Source organism: Triturus cristatus, chromosome 11 (assembly GCF_964204655.1).
Source record: "Triturus cristatus chromosome 11, aTriCri1.1, whole genome shotgun sequence".
NCBI lineage: Eukaryota > Metazoa > Chordata > Amphibia > Caudata > Salamandridae > Triturus > Triturus cristatus.
This window is the reverse complement of record NC_140594.1, coordinates 465,670,959-465,692,321: the sequence shown is the minus strand read 5'-3', so window position 1 is coordinate 465,692,321 and position 21,363 is coordinate 465,670,959.

The following is a 21,363-nucleotide window of genomic DNA, read 5'->3' as shown; positions in this document are numbered from 1 at the left end:
AAAATCTAATTAGATTGAGTGGAAGAAGTATCTCTCGAGTTGTTCCTAAACGGAATATTAGCACTTATTTAATCTAATAGGGTAAACCACCATTAGTCTGTGGGAGCCCCAACTTGCCACATTGAAAAATGACCAGGATGTCTTTAGAAAAGTCAGGGGCCATGAGAATAGATACTCTGCATGTGGCTTCATTGAGGGTGTCAAATTCCTTCTGGCCCTCCTCTGTCAAGATCACCTTATTGGGCTGCTTTTCAGAAGTCATCTTTGTTAAGGGAGCAATAATGGTGCCTTAACCCGTAACAAATCTCCTGTAGTATTTATGCCATTGAGGCATAAAAAGGCTCTCACTTCAGTTTGGGTCTTGGCTGGCTCGCTAACCATGATGGTCTGTATCTAGGGCTGATGGGTCTTGCCCTTACCCCACCAACTTGGTGGCCAAAGTGCACAACTGATCCCTGCCCTATCTGGCACTTACTGGCCTTGATAGGCATCCCCAATCCAGGGCCTGTAGCACTTCTTGGAGGGGGTACAGGTGATTATTTCAACTAGAGCTGAAAACAGCAATGTCATCCAAGTAGGCAGCACTGACGTTTGCTAGCCCTCTGAGGACCCAGTTGATAAACCTCTGGAAAGTGGCAGGTGTATTCAGGGATGATGAATAACTACCTCTCCTTGGCCCTGCCAATACCGTGATGTCAAGTCCAAGGTGCTGAGGAATTTGGCCGGCCTGAACCAATCAATAAGCTCATCCACTCTGGGGATAGGGTGAGCAGCAGTCTTGTTGACTGAGTTGAGGCCTCTGTAATCCATACAAAACCTACGTTTTGGAGTAGTGCATGGTGGGACAACAGTGGCTACCAGCATCACTGGACTGGACCTGTGGTCACAGGAGGGCTCAATCACCCACAAGTCCAACATCTTGAACACCTCATCCTTTATGGTGGCCCTCACCTTGTCAGCCAGACATTTTATTCTTGGTGAAAGTGCTCTGCTTGCATGCAACATCTGCATTACCCTATTATTCTTGACAGTCATGTTGTCTCCCGTGTCAAAGTCATGGGTACCAGTGAAAAAGAAAGCTTTTTTTGTTTTTATAATCCTTACTTTCTACTTACTCTAGCAACCCAGAAACTCTCACGCACACATTCATACAGAAGCGAGTCTGTCTAATTTATTTTTGTATATTTAAAAACATTTCATTATAAAACATTAATTAAAACATTGACATAACATATTTTCTGTATACTATTATCAAAAACAATATTTCAAATTAACATCCCATACACAGGTATTTATTTTTTGCTTGCTCGTGGTCCTCAACGTCAAGTTGGCGACCACCAGCGAGCAAAATTACATCCCGGCAAGACTTTTTCATCGTTCGCGATCTGCAACATCAAGTTACCGATCGCGAGCATGGAAAATAAACAACCCAGCTTGAGTACAAATCTACCCGAGCTGCAGAAAACGACCGCTTGCACTGTGCAAGGTGCCGTTTGCAATGATGGCACAGGGCGGACAAGCATCTGGCACTGTGTAATCAGTGCGAACATCATTTTCCCTACTGCACTACGCAGCTCGTGTAGCTACGGATAGCTTGCGTAGTGCGAAGTGCACGTAGCGTAGCGTAGCGTAGTGCTACTATGCAAACTACGCCCAGGGTTACTTCTGGTCATGCAGTTTCATTATCTTCTGGCTGGATATTTAACTATCAAATGGACAGTTAAAATACTTTATAGGTTTGATCAGATCGCTGTGCTTCTATTTTCTTTCATCTACTGTGTGCCCACTTATTATTTCTTTTTATACATGTTTTACACTTATACCACACATTTACTTCCATGGCACATATATATACTATTTTCCTCCTTGGTTCATGGCTGTTTACAGACCAAGCAGATACTCTAATATGGTGTAGCTTTCCGAGTTGGGAGAAATTCAATTATTTTTACTGTCCTTAATATATTTCTTAGCACCATGCTTGCTTAGCATTTCAGAAGCCTGTTACAAAAATGCCAAGTTACCTTCCATAATGTTCAATCTTAAGGTTAAGGGACGCTTTAGGCAAACACTTTTTATTTACACTGGTGGATTTTGTATAACAATTAATTACTTTACTTTTTTAATTGCTACTCTCTTTGTTTTTTTAGCTAGTCATGGTTCAAGTTGTACTTGTGCCCAAACTGAAGGCTTTTCTTTACTTGGTTTACAACAATCAGGCGGAATTCTATGTTTGGTTTTTCAATACTGAAACTTTACAATTGCTGTAGGTAAGGGGTTAGTTCTCCATGGGTAATATACATTTTACACCATCTTTTTAGAAACTTTTGAACACAATTGTCTTCCCACACTTCTTTATTTCACAATTGAACAAACACTGAGAAGATGTGTTTTAATGGGACCTTTTGATATTGTATTTTGGACTGTTCCACGCACACTGGGTTAGCCACTCGATAGATGTCTGCTATGATACTGTGGTCAATTACGTCAGGCACTACCACCTCTGTGGACACCAAATGGTACCTGACAATAGGTGTACTGGCTCCTCTGTTTCATAGAGTCGCCACCCTCTGCCCATTAATGGTAACCTACTGCTTATATTTTCTTGCTATTGTCAGGCATGTAAGCCTTTGGTACCCTCTCTTTGTCAACGAGGGACAGTAGGGTAACTCTTGTATTCCCCCCAATAATTACTGGGGCAGACCCCACCCGAGCACTACACTTGGCATTCCTAGGGAAAGCCATCCAGTGGTGGGCTGAATCCTGCGATGACAAATCAGATTCCCCTTAAAAGTGCCCATATTTGTAACACTCATTGTATTAGGGATGTAAGTAGCCCAGAGACTTCTTCTCATTAAAGACACCCTTCACCCTTCCTCTGTTCAGGACTGGACTGGGGTTTCTTCCCCTGAAAACACTTGTGAGGGCTTTTAGAGAACTCTTTTGTTTTTTTTTCTTTATCTCTAACTCTTTTTTCTGGCGGGACCCTGTCCCCTCTAATGGTGATGCCTCCAGGTCTTGTGGACCCTGGTGCTGAGCCAGAGTTCCCCTTCTTTTGCAAGCTCCCTGGGTTCGGAAAGCTTAGATTCAACTAGGTGTTGCTGCAGTTCTGGAAACAATTACTGAACATCTGCTCTTTCACGAAAAGATTGTAAAGCTTCATAATGACTCACATTACTGCCCTTCACACACCCATCTAGTGCCTTAGTGAAATACTCCATGAAATCCACCCAAGACTTGTTAGATGGCTTCTGACATTCTCTAAAATCTAATATAATCTTATCCGGGGTAAGGCCATATTTCATAACCAGGGTTTTATTCAGCAGGGCAACATTCCTGCTGCCCCCCTTTCCTTGCACAAGAAGGGTATCATTCCCTGAGTTGGGCATATGTTGCTACAAACTAGACCCCACACCCTCCCAAATCCTTCTTAGGAACAATGTGCATCTCTAGTTGCTGCCTCCTAGGCCTCAAACCATTGATTAATATCACCCCCACCACAAAGCTAGTGACCAGGTGTTTTGGTATGTAGACCCTTTTACTTTTCTTGGACCCTCCATTGTCGCTGCCACCATCAACACCAGACTCTGTAGTCTGTCTGGCCCTTAAGACTAGTTTTTTCTGACTTACTTCATGAGCCAACAAGGCCTTTTTCTCTTATAAGGCCAACCTTCTGCCTTCCAAGTCCAGTTCTGCTACTGCATTCTCTTCTTCAGCAGCTAGGCTCTCAAAGGCCTTCTCAGCTTCAGCCTATCTCTCTGCCAAGGCTTCAGCTCCTCTCTGCCACAGTGAAGCCTTCACTGTTACTGAGATCTCCTTCAATTCTTGCAAAAAAATCACAGGTGCAAAGTATGAGGTAGGAACTGAATTGTGAAAAAGGAAAAAAATGCTCAATTAAGAAATGAGGAAAATTTAAAAATCAAAGAGCAATTTTGCTGTCAAATTAAAGAAAGGGATTTTTGATTTTTACATAAATCACCGAGTGCCACTGCACATGCACAAGTTCTGGTTTCCACCTCTGCACCAAAGTAAGAAATTAGATTATTGATTGAAGAGGGTGGGAACCCAGTTTAAATCCTAATCACAAACTTTGTCAGGGTGAGCCACAAAAGTTTCTACATTAACCTGTCTTTAACCCTTTAGTAGCTTGCCACAGAGGCAGTCAGGCTCAACTCCTAGGCAATGCATAAAGTATGTATGCAGTACATCAAGAGTTATGAAGTGAATGCACAACACCAGAAGAATCCCAAACTGATTTGGAAATAATAGAGGATATTTTAATAAATGTAAACTTTTGGGGCTTTTCACTTCCAAAAAATGTAAATGGACTGTACATGCCCTATTTTTGAAAACCATGCACCCTGGCCTATGAGGATTTAGGGTCTACATTAGGGGTGACTTATAAGTATTTAGCAAGAATGTTTGGGCCTGCCAAAAGTTTCATTTTACCACATCAAGAAAAGCAGTTCAAAACTACACACAAGGGCAGGCCTGTAGATATGTTTTTAAGTGCTACTCTAGCGGGTGGGATACACAGTGCTGCAGCCCACTTGCAACATTTACTTTACAGGCCTAGGCACACAAAGTACCATATACTAGGGACTTATAAGTAAATTAAATGTGCCATTTAGATGTATGCAAATGTTACCATATTGGAAGGAAGAGCAAAAGCCAAAGCCACTGGTTAGGCGGAGTAAAGTGTGCAGAGTTGTAAGGTCAATAGAAATGGGTTCAGCAAAAAAGGGTAGTGAAGGCAAAAAGCTGGGGAAATACTATGCAAAATATGGTCATTTGTAAGATTTGGTACTGGGTGATATCAATATTTGGGTCAATCACACTCAGCTTCTCAAATCCTTTATGCCTTGGGTCTCCTGGAATGGAAAACAAAGTCTATGCATGAGCCAGGACACATTCTCAATCTAGTTTTTGCCAGAGAAGAACACATTACCATTGTTATAGCGTAAAAGTGTTGGGCCTTATAAATTATTTTAAATTGATCTTATTACTCTTAACCTCAAAATAACCTCAGCTACTATACCTAATCTCCTAGGTCCTCCAATAGATCTTGTTCTGTGCTGAAAGGGACTAGGATACTCAGGGGATGAACAATTATCATATGAGGACCTGGAATAAGATAATTGTTAACATTCAGTTATTACTGATGGAATTTCCCATATAATTCTACCTCTAGATCAGTTAATTTTAAAGCAGATTAATTGGCCACAACAAATAATGAAACAGAATCAGCAGAGTATTTTATCTCATGTTGTATTTTGATCAAATGTCAAACGATTAACATACAAATCTAATTTAAAGAATTTGAACAGATTTAATAAACATTAACAACTTGTGAACTTCGATCTGAAGGGAGCTATTTTACTCAGCCGGGGGAGATTTTATCCTGTGGAAGTGAGTTTTTTAGGAAATCAATTATCTCTCATACAAACCCTATTGAAAAAAGTTCAGTAAATCACTGAATTACCACTTCCAGTTCATGGGCAGGATTGTCTGCCCCTTTCTGTACGGCAGCGTCAATACCACAGCTGTTTTAATGTAAAACTTTCCAGCCAGAAACATTCCACTACGTAAGAATACCAGCCGGCAGCAAATTTAGTATTTCATCACAGCTCGCGTTGTTTCTGGATGTCCAAATTGTCCTTCTCTGTACCGTAAGAAGGAAAGAGGGGAGATGGAAAACATAGGAACTGCCCCTGTCCATAGTTTAGGCAATTATACTGCATTGATTTCTGGTTTACACCCCTTGACATCACTAAATTTATCAGGCCAGTCCGTCCCATTGGTCAGTTTCGATAGGATGAGATGATGTAGTAGGTAAAAGTATACAGAAAAGTGAATATTTAAGAAATCCATTACTTTGCATTTTCCTTAGGACTAGGACCACTGTACTTTAGTCATATGATTTGTTGTGACATTCAGGAAGTAGGCGAGTTCATGTTCTGATCCTTTGTCAGTTCTTTCCTAAGCATGTGCTCTAGGAAGATAAAATGTTCTTTCCAGTCATGTAAGCTACAAACGTGAAAGGAATTATTGGGTGTTAGAGCACAAGTACAAACTTTATGAAAGGTTCCCATAGGCTTCAGACTACTCAGTTCATAATTTCATACTAGGAAAGAAAAGCAAGTTTTGAGGCCTACATGAAACACAGCTTGTGCGTGATGAATTTTTGCTACAATATGAATCTCACATTATTAAATACAATACATTAGTTCTTCAATTTGGCAGATTCATGATTTGCAATTACATCATTTAAGTATAAGGTACCCCTAATTGTTTTTTTTAATACTTCATTATTATTTCGCACATTATAGGTTAATACATCATTCAGGGTTTCAAAGGCTGATTTAAAAGAAACCACCAGATAGCACAAATTATTACAGCGTCTATTTTCTCATCAATGCAAGTGCTCATATTACACATTCTAATGTTAATGACCATTTTCCCAACACATAAAACAACTTTATTCTTATATATTAATATCTATATTATCATTTGTTTACTAAGTTCATCTCTGCATGAAGATAACGTATGTCAATATAATTAGTTATGCTTCACATCAGCTTATTGACTGTTAAGTGCTAACAGAAAACTATGTCAAACATTCTGCATGCTTTACAAAGCAGTATCTAAATCAAACTTCATTTGTGCGTTTTTCTTAAACTTGATAACCTAAAAAACATTTGTCATTGTCGTAAATTAATATTGAAAATAATGTTTCCAGGGTGAATTCATAGAGATACATGAAAGATAACATCTATGCTCTATCACCAGCCTTATAGTATCTCCTTCACCCTGGTCGGAGCAAGTCATGGACTTTTTCGGTGGACTTTTCTATTAGTCACTTTGTCCCAAAACAACCTCTACTACACACTCCATACACACATGGAGCAAAATCATGGCCTCAATTTAGCATTTTTCTCTGAATAGAAAATTAAAATTGCTGGATTAATCAGACTTTGGACTGTGCTTCCCCTCTTCAACATATATTCTCTTATCACATGAGACACTCTGATCCCTACACTCTGATCACTATATTAAAAAAGAACTTCAAAGATGCCAAACTTGAATGTAGAAAGTGGGAGAGAGCTGGCTTTTTTACAAATTCATTATTCAGTGTTACCACCATATATTTTCTCTAGATACAAAAAACAAATCACAAAAGCTCTGGGGTCTTTTTTAGGCCAACAAAATTATCCCGGGAACCAACTCCAACAGGGAAAGTTTTAACATTGTGTCCTCATTCCTTAATCTCTCCAACAAGAAATGTCCTTTAACACCTTGTTTATATTTCTGCAAGGAACTTCCTTTTTTTTCTGTCATTACAAACTTACCAGGATGTGCAGCACCTTTGTACATACTAGTGCTGCAGAGATTCTGCTCTGGAACAGAACTATGCTTCGAACCATAGAACATTGGTATTGCAGGGACTGAGTCACCATATCACCTCAGTATCTATGATTCCGAGTCCAACTAGCTCGAGCCTCTCAGTGGTTGTGGTAACAGGACAAACCATTTTACTCTCTCACTTGTGCTCATCCACAATAACATTAGAAGAAGACACAGAGGAAGTTTAGAATATTTGTTTCAAGTATTGTGCTGTGAAATGCAGTATACATGCCACAATTAGAAAACAAATACATAACAAAAATACTGCTAGCATGGTTAATAATCCATATATCATGAAACACCTTGTCATTTTATAGGACAGCATAACCTAAACACCTTGCTAATAAAGCTAAAGGATTATATAGCAAAGTTCTCTAGGATCACTTACAGACCCTGTACCTCAGTATTAACAGATGGGTGTTCTACATCTTAACAGACACAGTGCTCTTGCCTCATAGCTCTCTTTCCACTTGTGTTTTTGTTACTGTGCTCACCTATATGATAGGACACGCATGCACATAAACAGCAGCTGCATTCTTGTATTGTGTCTTGGTGCTAGTGACTGGCAGAAAGAATAACAAGCACTGGCATAGCCAATAGATCTCGCCTTTGGTACCTTATAAGTGATTAGCTAGATGTTTTGCTTTGACCTTTGTTTTAAGCTCTGTTTTAGTGCAGTGTGGGTGCTGTGCAGCTGTGTTGCTTTGTAATGTTTAGATGGCTTTGTGTTCATGTTGTTTTAGTTTATGCTGATGTAGTGCATCACTTATGTTGAAGTTGTACTTTGTTGGTGCTGAATTTCTGCGGTGGTATGGCTATGCTGGTGCTGATGTGGGGCTGCACTGCTGGTGTTGTAGTGATGCTGATGTGGTGCAACGCTGATGCTGAGGTGGTGCAGCACTGTTGCTGAAGTGGTGTTGTGTTAGACCTGATTTGCTTCTGAATTTTGGCTGAGTTGGTGTTGGTGCATTGATGCTGGGTGGAGCTGCGCTGATGCTGAGATGGTGCTGTGTTGTGCTGTCCTGTGTTGATGTTGAGGTGTTGGTGCACTGGAGCGGAGGTGACGCTGTGCTTTTGCTGTTTTGGTGCTGCACTGTTAGTGGTTCATTGATGATGTTGTGCTGTGTTGGTGCCTATATGGTGCTGTAGTGGTGTTTATTTGCTGCTGTACTGGTGCCGATGTGTTGCAGAGTGATGCTGAGGTGGTTTTTAGTGATGTTGAGGTATTGCTGACTGATGCTGGGGTGCTGTGTATTGATACTGATCTGTGAGAGTGATGCTGATGTTGGGCTGTGTGATATTTTGGTGTTGTGCTGGTGTTTAGGTGGTGCAGAGTGATGCTGACATGTTGCTGCGCCGTTTATTAAAATGCAATTATAAATAAAAGGCATTTTTTAATGCTATCTTTAACTCATGCACATGCGATACCTATTGCATTGCAAAATGATGTTTAAATGAAAGCCTGCCTGGGTGTGGCTCAACTTTCCATATACCTTTTGGGAAGTACATTTTTTGTATGTTTTATTACATCACTGTGTGCTTTAAATATGCTAAGTCTTTTTGACAACCTAAATAATTTTGAAAGTAAAACAATGTTCATTACAGCTTTTTTGAAAGATGGATATAGAGCATAGAGAGGTTTTTAGGATTTATGAAGTTGTGAAGTTAAGATATGTGGGTTAGCAGAGGAAAGTGTATGGCAATGTTAGTGTATACAGTACTGAGAGTGAGCATTAGTAACTGTGGAGAGCAATGAAGTAAAGAACAGGAATAGGGTAAATATAGGAAATAGAATTGTAAATATATGTGGTGAAGAAAAAAGAAAATGGCATGCAGTTAGAAGTGTAGATCTAACGTCAAGTAGTACACCAACATCACAGACGTACATTGCAGACGCCTGTGCCTAGGCATTGTTCGGTTATTACTGCATGCTGATTGGCGGACTTCACATGTAAAGTGGAACGTGATTTCTAAGGGAGTACAAAATCACACGACTTAGAGCAGAAGCCACGATGTTGTCCCAGTTCAAAGTGAGCAGCGCTTACAACTATGCTACATCCCTTTCGCAGTGACTGCATAGTGACTGATGCACAAAACGAACATGTGGCATGTAAAACGTGGGTATATCGCGATTGCGGTCTACCAAGATTACTGCATAGTGACTGGTACAAGGGGCCGTGTGAAGACCAGAATGGCACGCATTGCCTGGTTCCTGCAGGTCTAGTAGTACACCAACATCACAGACGTACATTGCAGACGTGTGTGCCTAGGCATTAGTCTGTTATTACTGCATGCTAATTGGCAGAGTTCACATGTAAAGTGGAATGTGAGTTCCAAGGTGGTACAGAATCACATGACTTTGAGCAGACGCCAGGATGTTGTTCAGGTTCAAAGTCAGCAGCGCTTACCATTATGCTACATCCCTTTTGCAGTGACTGCATGCTAACTGATACACAAAACGAACATGTGACATGCAAAACATGGGTATATCATGTGTGCAGTCTACCAAGATTACTGCATAGTGACCGGTACAAGGGGCCGTGTTATCCCATTATGTTTGCAGCTGCCCAAAAACTAAATTAGTATTATTAAAGAAAAAATACACTTTTTTGTAGCAATACGATTCGAACTTTGTTTTTTTAAACAAAAAACGTTGTTTTTATGCTGGTTCGTGTAGCTGTGTGAATAAATCCCACTGTATTAGCATTTGTTTTGGAGAAAAAAAGGAGCCTGAAAGTCTGCTGTAGTGTGAAACATTAGCATGTTCCCAACAGCTGAGAAAGAAAACCAAGACGAGCTAATTGAGTGTAATTAAGCCTTGTTGTAAAAATCCTAACCTTTGTGTCTGCAGCATCTGTGAGTTGCAGATCAGTAACTTAAAAACAACGTGCAAAAACAACTGAAGGTTACAGCTAAACGTTACAAAAAACAAGAAACGCGACACACACGTAAAAGGATTTTAAAATGTACAATTGATTTTATGAATGCCACAAAGGCCCTAAAGTACATGGAACTATATTTATTTTACAAAAGCGTTACAGTATGTTTATAGAAAACCAGGATTGAATCCAGATTTCAGGCATTCACATTATGTAGTGGTATTTTACATATAAGAAGAGGGCACTGGTAAATATAAGCCAATATTTTCGGGTGCTTAGCACTAGCACCTTTTAATCAACATAACAGCTTCTGCTCCAGTCCCAAGCACATGTATTTTTAGTGCATCTTAAAAATGTAAAGTATGTGCCCAAAATCACACATTGTAGAGAAAATTTTAAAATTGGAACGTGATTCCAAGGTGGTACAGAATCACGCGACTTTGAACAGAAGCCAGGATGTTGTCCTGGTTCAAAGTCAGCAGCGCTTACCACTAGGCCACATCCCTTTCGCAGTGACTGCATGCTGACTGATACACAAAACAATCATGTGGCATGAAAAACGTGGGTATGCTGCGTGTGCAGTCTACCGAGATTAGTGCATAGTGACCGGTACAAGGGGCCGTGTGAAGAGCAGAATGGGGTCCATTGCATGGTTACTGGAGGTTGATTAGTACACCAACATCACAGACGTACATTGCAGACGTGTGTGCCTAGGCATTGTTCTGTTATTACTGCATGCTGATTTGCAGAGAAAAATTAAAACATGAACCGCAGAAACTGTTCACACATTTGCTTTACTTTTATTACAGCATGCTGACTGGTACACTGCATTTTGTTTCGAAAGAGCGCTGAGAATTGTAAGATTTTTTTTCCGTATGCCCAGTGACACGAAACCAAATGTGAATTCCTAAAGCTGCCCCCTGATAAGATTCCTGGAACATTATTTGGTACAAATTCAACACTAAAAGCTCATAAGTTGCATACATGAAGGAGCTGCCTCGATTTGTGATACCGGGAACCTGTTTCCCTTAATCTGTTTGTGGAGAGCATGTGGCGGCATAATGCTAATCGGTGCTAAAATCATCGCAACACAAATGCAAACATTAAAACTCACCTGTCACCCCCTCAAAAAATTCCATGCACAAGCAAATTATGAAAGACACCAACACCACAAACTAAAAGAAATTCAAAGACAAATACTTCACTACACTAGTGGTACGATTAAAACAAAATGTGCTGCTTAAAGCTGATGCCTACTAAGATTTGCGGAATACTATTTATTACAAATTCAACACTAAAAGCTCACAGGTCACCAACACGAAGGAGCTGTCTTGCTCCTCCCGTGAAGCGTGATTGCTAACAAGACCCCCCTCTCCTGGTGACAACAACAATCCGTACCTGTACAGAAGGGATTTGCGGTACTGGGGGCCTGTTTCCATTAAACTGATTGTGGAAAGCATGTGGGGCATAATGCTAATCAGTGCTAAAATCATCGCAGCACAAATGCAAACATTAAATTCACCGCTCACCCCCCTGAAAAATACCATGCATGAACAAATTAAGAACGGCAGCAAAAACAAAAAATAGTTCCAAGACAAATCCTTCAGAACAATAGTGGCAGGTTTACAGTAGTTAGTCGATGCTGCATTGGCGTTCCCAAACAAATAAAGGAGGAACTAAAAGACAGATTAGCCGGTCAAAAGCAAAAGATTTTAAGTTGACAAGCGACCAAGCAATAGACAGAGTTTCACCACAGATTCCCGGATGTCGCAGGGAGACAGCGCATGCGCGCTGCCTAGGCGAGACCTAAAAAACGGTACATTGCTCTTTGACATTGTTGGTGGTGTTCAGACTAAATCCCAAGAAAAGAACAGAACGTGAAAACATATGACAGTTCTGTGTGAAAGTACAATGTGTCACAAAGGCAAAGCGTGTTTATATAGGAACGTGTGCAAAGGAAAATGAAGCCTACAATGTACACTGTTAGGCTACCATATGGAAAAATACAATGAGCCTTGCAGGAGACACACAACACTAGCATTACCCATTAAATAGGCCTTCCATCACATTCAGATAGCCCCATCGTCCTTGTTCCGAGTGATTTCCGATCACTGTATCTTGATTCTGCAAATACATGCACCCTAACAATGAAATTAGGCTCCTCGTTGAGCCCATGCTCAACATATTTCTTACACTTGGTGATCGGCTCAGTGGGCAAGATACTTAAAAGTCAATTTCTCGCAAAGATAGCTTGGAGTCATCCTTTTAAGCCGGGCTATTTTTCTTCCTCTTTTGAAAAAAATCAGCTGATTCTGCCATACTTAGTAACTACAGCCAGTACTAACCCAGCATGTTTGCCTTAGTTGTGTGATTATTTAACAGTTTGTCAAAATATTATTGAGAAATAGGAGTGGTGCCTTCTATGCATTTTGTGTTATGGAATTCCGTGAGTACTTTATGAAATTCTTTATTGTTACATTTTGCATTGTGGATTCAGCTGGAAAAATGCAGTTTTTTGTGCTTTTTTGCTTGTTGTTTTGTATATTTTGATTATGTTTATGTAGGCATATTTTGTCCTGAGAGTTGTTTATTTTTAAACAGTTGCATTCAGTAATAGCAATTTCTTTATTGATTCTTTTTTTATTATGCATTTATCCAAGGAGTAAGTTTTCCTTTGTGATATAAAGAAGTTTTTGGTAGAATTAAAAGCTTAAACACTAACTGGTGTCATCCTTAGTGTATTTGTACAGAATTTATTGTGACAGACCTGTTTTAGTGGTAAGCAGGTTTCTAGCTCCTCAAAATACAGTCTGTTCCAAGGTTGAGATATAGCTGCAGGTAAGATGAGTTTAGGTTGGGGGGAGTTGGTGTGTCTTGATTTGGAAGACAACCAGGTGGTGGTCTGTCCACATGACTGGAGTCATCCTTCAGAATGGGTGTGGGTTGTCAAAAATGACAACTAAACTGAGTTCTGTGATGTATGTGGGATTGGGACTGATCTGTTGTAGGTTATGTTAGGCTGGGCCAGTGAGTTTGGTTTTGTGGTGTGGAATGTTTGGTTTGTCGTCCCATATTGTCTGGTCACTAAACACACATAGGTTTCAGTATAATGAAGGAGGATTATGTCTACAAATGTGACAGGGAATGTGGCTGTTGTATTGCTAGTTGGTGGTCTGTAGAGAAAGAAAGTTATATGAAAAAGTTGGGGTAGGGTTGCATCTGACAAGTATTGCCTCAGAAACTTGTAAAGAAACATCCTCAGTTGTGGCGAGATTTGTTGTTCCTTTAAATATGACAGCTAAGTCGCTTCTTCTTTTAACTTTGAGATTTTAGATCACAGTTTGATAGCCTGGTGGAACATCTTCATGTGATGCCAGTGCCATATCATTCCCAGCCATGATTCTGTTATGAGAAATAAATAAGGTTCTGTGTTTATCAATAGGTCAAATATGAGGGAACTTATTTTTTTTTAAATTGAACAAGTATTTATGAGTAGGCGGTTTAAAGCATGTTTTTGGAGGTGGTGTGAGTTTGTGTTGTAGGACAGTGAGTAGTGTTCTTTGAAGTTGTGTGTGGTGTGCTGTTGGTAGTGTCAACTGTTACAGGACCACAGATATAGTGTTGCTTTTCTTTATTGTTGTTTTATTCCAAAAGGCTGAGAAGACATTGTGTTTGGGTCTGAATATGTGGGCGGAATGAGCTGTGGAATTGTGCTTGAAAGCTAGGTTTGTTGTGTGATAGACAACAAGAAGTAAAGCTATAAAGAGTGTTATGGAGTTGCTTTCTTTTGCGTATGTTGAAGGTGGAATGTTTATGGTTGCAGGGGGTGCTGAATTCAGCATTAGATGATGGACATGTGAGTGAGTGTTGTCATGTGTTTGTGAATTGAACAATTTGTGTATTTGTTGCATGGAGAGTGTGAGGTAGAGGTGGTTTTAAATGTGTATTTTTTATGTTGCTATTCAGAGCAGAGTGACTGTGTGCAGGTATGTTAGAAAGGTTGGGTGTTTTTGAATATGCGAACCACTCCACTTTTTTATGATCTCAGAACGATAAAAAAGTTACCTTAGCACCTGTTTTGAAATGTGCACAGCCCACCTTGTACTATCACCATGTCTAAATATTTAGTACATTAGAAACTATCTCGTATTAGTTAATTTTGCACCTTAGTATTAATACTTTGAATTACATGTGTAAAGGTTTTTAGCTGAAAGTAATTGTTATTCGTTAGAGTATCTTCCCATTATGTACAAGGAAATAGTATGCTGTGCACGCCGTCATCTTAAAATATAAGATTTGCAATATTAGGCTGTAACTATTGATGTTATGTGATTGGATGTGATCTTATTGATAAGTTTTAAATTGTATATATGGGACAGTTTCCTATTTTATGTGTTGGGAAGATGTTTTGCTTGTAATGAATTTTGTAACAATTAATTTAGTTTTTAAGATTGAGATGTGAAGTGTTGTAATTGCAATGATTTAAAAAAATCAAGCAATAAAGAATATTATAGTCACTATAGATGCTGACCTGAAACAAATATGCAAATGCTGGAATGGATGCTGACGTTTGTAAACAGCACTGTGTGCACAGGTCGCCCCATGGTTGATAAATTGCAGAGCGCGCTGTTTACCATTTCATGGCAGCTTGACTTCACTTAACGGTCGATGCTTTTCATTCTACTTTGTGAAAGCACCTTTTTAATTATATGCATACTCCCTATTCAAAACTAGATAAGGCATTTTAAATAAATTGCTCACAACAGAAAGGTTTTGCTTCAAAAATAGATCTTTTTTTCTGTGGGACATATATAATAGCAATTATTTTAGGCATAAAAGAGAGCCAATATTTTTTAGTTGAACTACAGATTGTTAATAGCAGCTGCATGAACAAAGCAGCACTTTTACCTTTGTATGGCAATGAGATAAAGAATTGCTCAAGGAAAATTAACAAGGCTATTTCAACAAAAAACAGAACAAAAGCCGCATTTAGCACACACATAACTAGGGCTCCGGTTTCATGGTATTTATTTTTTGCCATTTCCGTCTGTATTTATCCATATTTTTTTGGGGTTTTGTGGAAAAAGTAAACTGAAATTTGTATATTTCCAAATTTATTTAACTGATAAATATGCACTCATGCTTGAATGTCTACCAGCTTTTAGTGCTGTGAACACCCGCTGAAGATAAATCAATGCACTTATAAGAAAATATGCACATTTCAATTTCAACCTTGGGTATATCTTCTGCTGTTAAAGCCTTTTTACTAAAATCCCTTTTTTTAACCCCCTTATCTATCAATCCAAACATCTATTCGCCTGGCCCTCATGTCAGACAGTATTTAGAATTACTCAAAAAGCAACCCAGATCCCGTTTTTATCCATATCTAAAAATAAATACAGACAAGAAAATAAATGTTTTCTGTCTGTATTTATCTGTAAAAATCAGTAAAAACGGAAAACAGGGAGCCTTACACATAACATACATACCACATTTGCTGTTTTATGTGCTTCCACACAGCGCCAGAAAGAAACCACATTTTCTCAAGGTATGATGGTCCGCTGGGGCCCTAGACGTGTTTTAGGGGTTCACACTTGAAGTCAAATGTTGACTTTAATATTAGAGAAATTCAATATATTTTTGGGGACCGGCCCTTATTTTCTCCTCTTCAGACATTTCTCTAGAGGTAGAGGGAAAACACAACAGGTGAAGGAGGAAGAGAAAGATGGATAAACTGTCACAAGGGGAAAAAGCACTTACCTACAACAGTGAGATAAAGGGAAAGGGAGTGCCTGGTTGTGTAATAAAGAGACATCAAGTACAGTGGCCCACTTTTAATAGCACCGGCCACGGGCTTCTGTGTGCGGCTTTGGGCACCGGCATGCATTCTTTTACAAATTAAGCACTTGGAGTCCAAGATATTTATCACGTTTATGACTGAGTAAGGGCTCTGCCTAACTCTAAATTATGCCCCTTGTGGTATTTGTCTTTTGCTCCCGGAAAGAGGTACTTGGGTGCCCACCGAGGGGCTGGAACACAGGCAGTGTTGAAATAGAAGGAAAAGAAAGACTCTGGGGCAGCTTTTGAAGAAGGAACAAAGGAAATAGATATTGCAGCAGTATGGCCGAAGTGAAGGTGTGCCTCATGATCCCTTGCTGCCAAGGAAAATTTTACATATTAAAATGCGATGCCCCTCAGGGAAGTGGGACACCAACTACACAGCAATCATAAATGTTGAATGGCCCACCGGAAGCTGGGGCATGCCACCTTATAGCCCAAAGTGCATGGAGAAAATATATCACATTAGGTCTCTGAGAGCGTGGGTGCCCAGAAAAGGCAGGACAACCACAGCAAGCAGGCCATGTGGGGCCTAGGTTAGAAAGCCCATGTGGCAGCTAACGTTTTGAACCGTGAAGTCATGATCGGTCGCTTGGTAACCTGTAAACAAAGAGAAACGTGATTGTTAAAAAGTTTTATGCCTTTTGTCTTTTATGGCACAAACCCACTGTCAAAAAGTGATAGGTTGTTTTTTATTAAGCGTGAATATCTTGATAAACGCCTGTAGGCATGACTTTTAAATAGTGAAAACCCATATATATATTTGTCACAGCCCTATTTAGCAGTATTGCGTTTTTTTAGGGCAAGGGCCTGCTATTACATAAATGGTCACAATGTGCCTCTAAGATAACCAAAACAGGCTTGATATATAGAGTTAATTGCAACTTATGACATTTCTTTAGGTACCCTTGTTTTCTTCTGCAAGGCCTCTTTAGGAGGTGTTATAATTTGCAATTGCACCCGAGAACATGCACTTATTTGTAATTGTATGCCTTGCGTTTAGTTGTGTGCACCTCAAATTATGTTTCCATTTTAAAGAAAGAGCACTGGCTGGACAATTATTTATTTTTGTATTTAATCATTGTGTTAGCTGCTGATTTAGGAACTTCTAGCCCACAGCACCTCCCTGCGTCATCCTTGGACTGTTGACTCATTACTCTGATAGCTGGAGAACGTGGACCCCAGTTTCACGTTTTGTGGCACAGAGTTTCTTGAGAAAGGCTCCCATGGACTCAATTGGGCCAGATAACATCTGACTGACCTATGAACTGTTTAACAGATTTATCACAAAATTCGTTTTTAGGCAAGATTGAATTGCAAAATGTGTTGTCTTTTCATGTCCTTCTTGTTTGTCCCTCGTTTCTTTGTTTCAAATTGATTGAATACTGCACCTCAAAAGGACTGACATAATGTGTATTAGTTACTGTCTAGGTATATGTATGGAGCAAGAAATCTATACATAATATGCATTGAAATAGAAGAAAAAGCGTTCTGAACTCAAATACAGAGTAAGGAAGAAATCTGTTTGAACACCTTAAGAACCTCGATAGGACAGTACCTATGCGAGAGAAGTGCAAGCTAGTAAAAGAGAGAGACGACTGGAAGTCAAAAGGGAGAAAAGAGAGGGTGAAATAAACTAGGAACTGTTTATGGGAGTGGATACTTGGGGCATATATAGAAGAAGGAGAGATTAGTAGGACACGTGGGAGAGGAGAAAGTTCAGGGACATGGAAGGAGGAGAGTGGACTTTTAGAATATAGACCCAATAAATGAATGTTAGTCAAACTGGCTAAGGATAGGGAGATAGGTATATATAACAGACTAACAGAACTGAGAGTTAAGAGGCGAGGGAGAAAAAGGGAGTACAGCAGATATAAGATATTTATAGGGTTCTAGTATACAGAAGGGTTGGATTCTGTGAAGAAGGAGTGAAAGTACATACAAATGCAAATGAATAATATACACAAACTGAGTGCTTTCTCCATCTAATTAATCGTTAAATATATCACATAATTTCAAGAAATTTAGCATTATGCTTCTTACGCAAAATTCCATATTTAGGGTATTACGCCACTTCTCGCAATTATGAGCTGCTCCCGTAAAAAAGTACGATGAATGGTGCTAATAATGTGAACGCACAGGATCAGCAAAACCCGAGAGGCTATTGTTCGAGGTGCTGTTTAAATGTATCCTCGCACCAAAAAATTTAAACAAAGACGCATTAGTATCGGGCCCACAATCGATGCACCACCTCCCCTGCGCCATGCTTCGTCGCCGGGTGTTAGTAGCTCAACAACTCTGCACCGCTTTAAGGAACCAATGCATCACTGCCTACAGTGACGCATTACCTCCACTGCGCAATGCACTGTCCCTGAGCACAATATGCTACCAACCTGAATAGCAGTAAGGAACTGACGCATCACCTGTCTTTGCAACACCGCACCTCCCCTGCACCATGCATCGCCTTTGATTTTTAATGCATTTAAGGTACTTTGTCCTGATCAAGCACAACCATTGGTTTCTAAGAACTTGACCTTTATTTAACTTTGAAAAATCCATATCTTGAGTTGTGTATGTTTGTCATGTTGGTCTTGTTTTGTCAGATAAATATTGGCTATTTTTCTAAACTGTTGTGTGGTCCTTTTTTGGTGATTTCACTGTGTTACTGTGTGTGCGTACAAGTACTGACACAATAAAAATCCCACTGCATTTTATAAAATAGAGAATAATTTATCGAGCAAAATTATACCAAAAATATAAAAATCTAATAGGGGGAAGCAGACATATATTTTTTAAATGTAAATAAAAATATCTCCAAGAAGCATCAAGCACCATTGCAGGTCAACAGGTCACAATGGACTGGGACCTAGGCATGTTTAAGGCGGAATGGAGGAGAGCTTGGTTTTTATACACCTACCAGGGTTGACTTGGTTGGAGATTTTAACTTCAGATTTACTCTTGAAAATGGAAGCCAAAGTCCTTCAGTGGGGCAAGGCAGAAGGTTGTATCAGAGAAGGGTTCCACAACATCACATAGGCATTGAACTTGGTCAGAGTGAAGCCACGGATTTCGGTGGGAAAAGCTCTGAGAAAGAAAATGTACATTTCTAAACAAGGAAGTCCTTTTGTGTCTGACACAGCTAAGTTACCATGTTCAAACCTGGATTCACTTTTATGTAGCTTGGATTCCTCCAGCAGTGCAAGGCTTCAGGCTGCAGCAGAAGAGGGCCCTATGAGGCAGGATACCCTACCTATGAGGTCCAGCTGACATTGATTTGTTGCTGTGGAAAAGCTCTGAGCATGAGAAACCTACATTTTCAGTCAAGCAGTAACTGGCCTTGGTTGCATTGATTTTATAGAATTTCCGATATCCACCAGAGGTCTTTGGAATCAAAACGTTTGTATGTCCCAGGTTTTTCATGGTCAAGACTTTTGCCAGCAGAAGCTATTAACAGGGTCCAAGCCAGTTCCAGTTGCAACTGTTCAGCTGGGCTGTTCAGAAAAATACTTCGTGCAGCTTGTTGTGGCCCTGTAGCTAAACAGAAGGTCAACCAACTGCCCCTGGAAATCCTCTTATTTGTCCTGGGTACAGGTGGTAGCAGGTCAAACCCTTCAGGTCTTCCTACAGGTCTCAAACAGCCTGTGTAATTATTTGCTCTACCACCGGTCCATAGTTTTCTGAGGAGAGTGCAAGTCACTGTTATGCCTGGCACTAGCGGGTGGGTGGGAATGACTCCAGGACCCTCCCAAAACAATAGGAGAAAAGTCCTCAGGGGAATCCTAACCACTTTTGCATCAGTTCCTGTGTGCCCAACTGCAAAGAATTTCTCAGTGCCCCTCTTTGCCTGAATCCAAAATGGTGAAACCCTTCTCCACGTATGCAAATCCTGTGTTCCCAATCAAGAAGTATGGCCAGAAAAATGAGCAAACCATCCTCTGTAATCATTTCAGAACCATTACGGGGGAAGCTCCTCTCTCCATGGATTGGAGTCTTCCTGATTTGGGAACAAAGAAGGGGCCTGTGTAAGTGTTATCTGACATCTGCCTGTGACAGAGGAGCTCCCTTTCAACATAATTACGTTTCTGCACAGTGCCTAAATGGCCATCCTGTCAGAAGAACAGAAACACATCTCCACACCCAGGCCTCTGTTCATGCTTTGGGAGAAGTTTTTATACTTCATTGATGACTTGAGCACTTAGAGGGCTGCAGCTGGGGGCTACTGCAAATTTGCCTCCGTTGGCTTCAGGTATGAAAAAGGTAACTTTCTAAAAGTATCTCTTACTTAATATTTATTTAAAAATCTAACTGCAACAGTGTATTGATTTTTGAATAAATGCTACAAAGAGTGCACAAATGACATTTCTATGTGTTGACTAACAGCAGAAAGCACTATTAAATGTAATTGAGGCTCTCAGTGTTCCGCTATGGAACAGCCATCCTTAATACAGTGATAACAGCTTTTGGGTGCTTGTCATTGTAAGGACATGTTAACTACACATGTGTACATGCCCTCCTTTAATTACCATGCACCCTGCCTTCTGGCTTAGCAGGTTTGATGTAGCTGGCAAGCTACCATGGCAGGCCTGGAGTCATGTTTGCCTAGTGGATGGCACAGTAGTGCTGTAGTCCACAGGGAATATTTAACTTTCTATGTCATAGGTATACTTTGGAAACAACCATATATTAAGGACCTATTGGAAAATTAAATATGCCAGTTAGATAGTAGCCAATTCAACATGTGTTAAGGGTCAGGGCACATGCAGTGGGGCTTGGTTAGCACTGTTCCAATGCACAGAGTCAAATAAAATCTGACTCAGTTCTAAAAAAAAATGGGGATAACCATGTGAAAAAGAGGCATTTTCTCTAAATGAACTTTCAGCAGTTCACCATGGGATCCTTATCAACAGAATGAACGAACAGCTGGAATGTCTGACACTACCTTAAATTGGATCCACTCTATTCTCAATGACTATAGATAAAACAAGTTCAGATTGAACCACTATTATCATCAGCAATGAAGGTGACATGTAGTGTGCTTTATGGTTTCATCAATATCACATTCTCACAATTGCTGAAGTAGCACCAGTTGCATTTTTAAATCTAAGGACAGATGCCAGTATTATCTTTTGCCAGTAAACTATCTGAGTAGTCGTTCTGACATAACCACTTGCCTTAAAAATCTCTATCACTAAATGATAATATCTCTCTCTCTTTACAAACACAGCAAAAAATATATTTTATATCT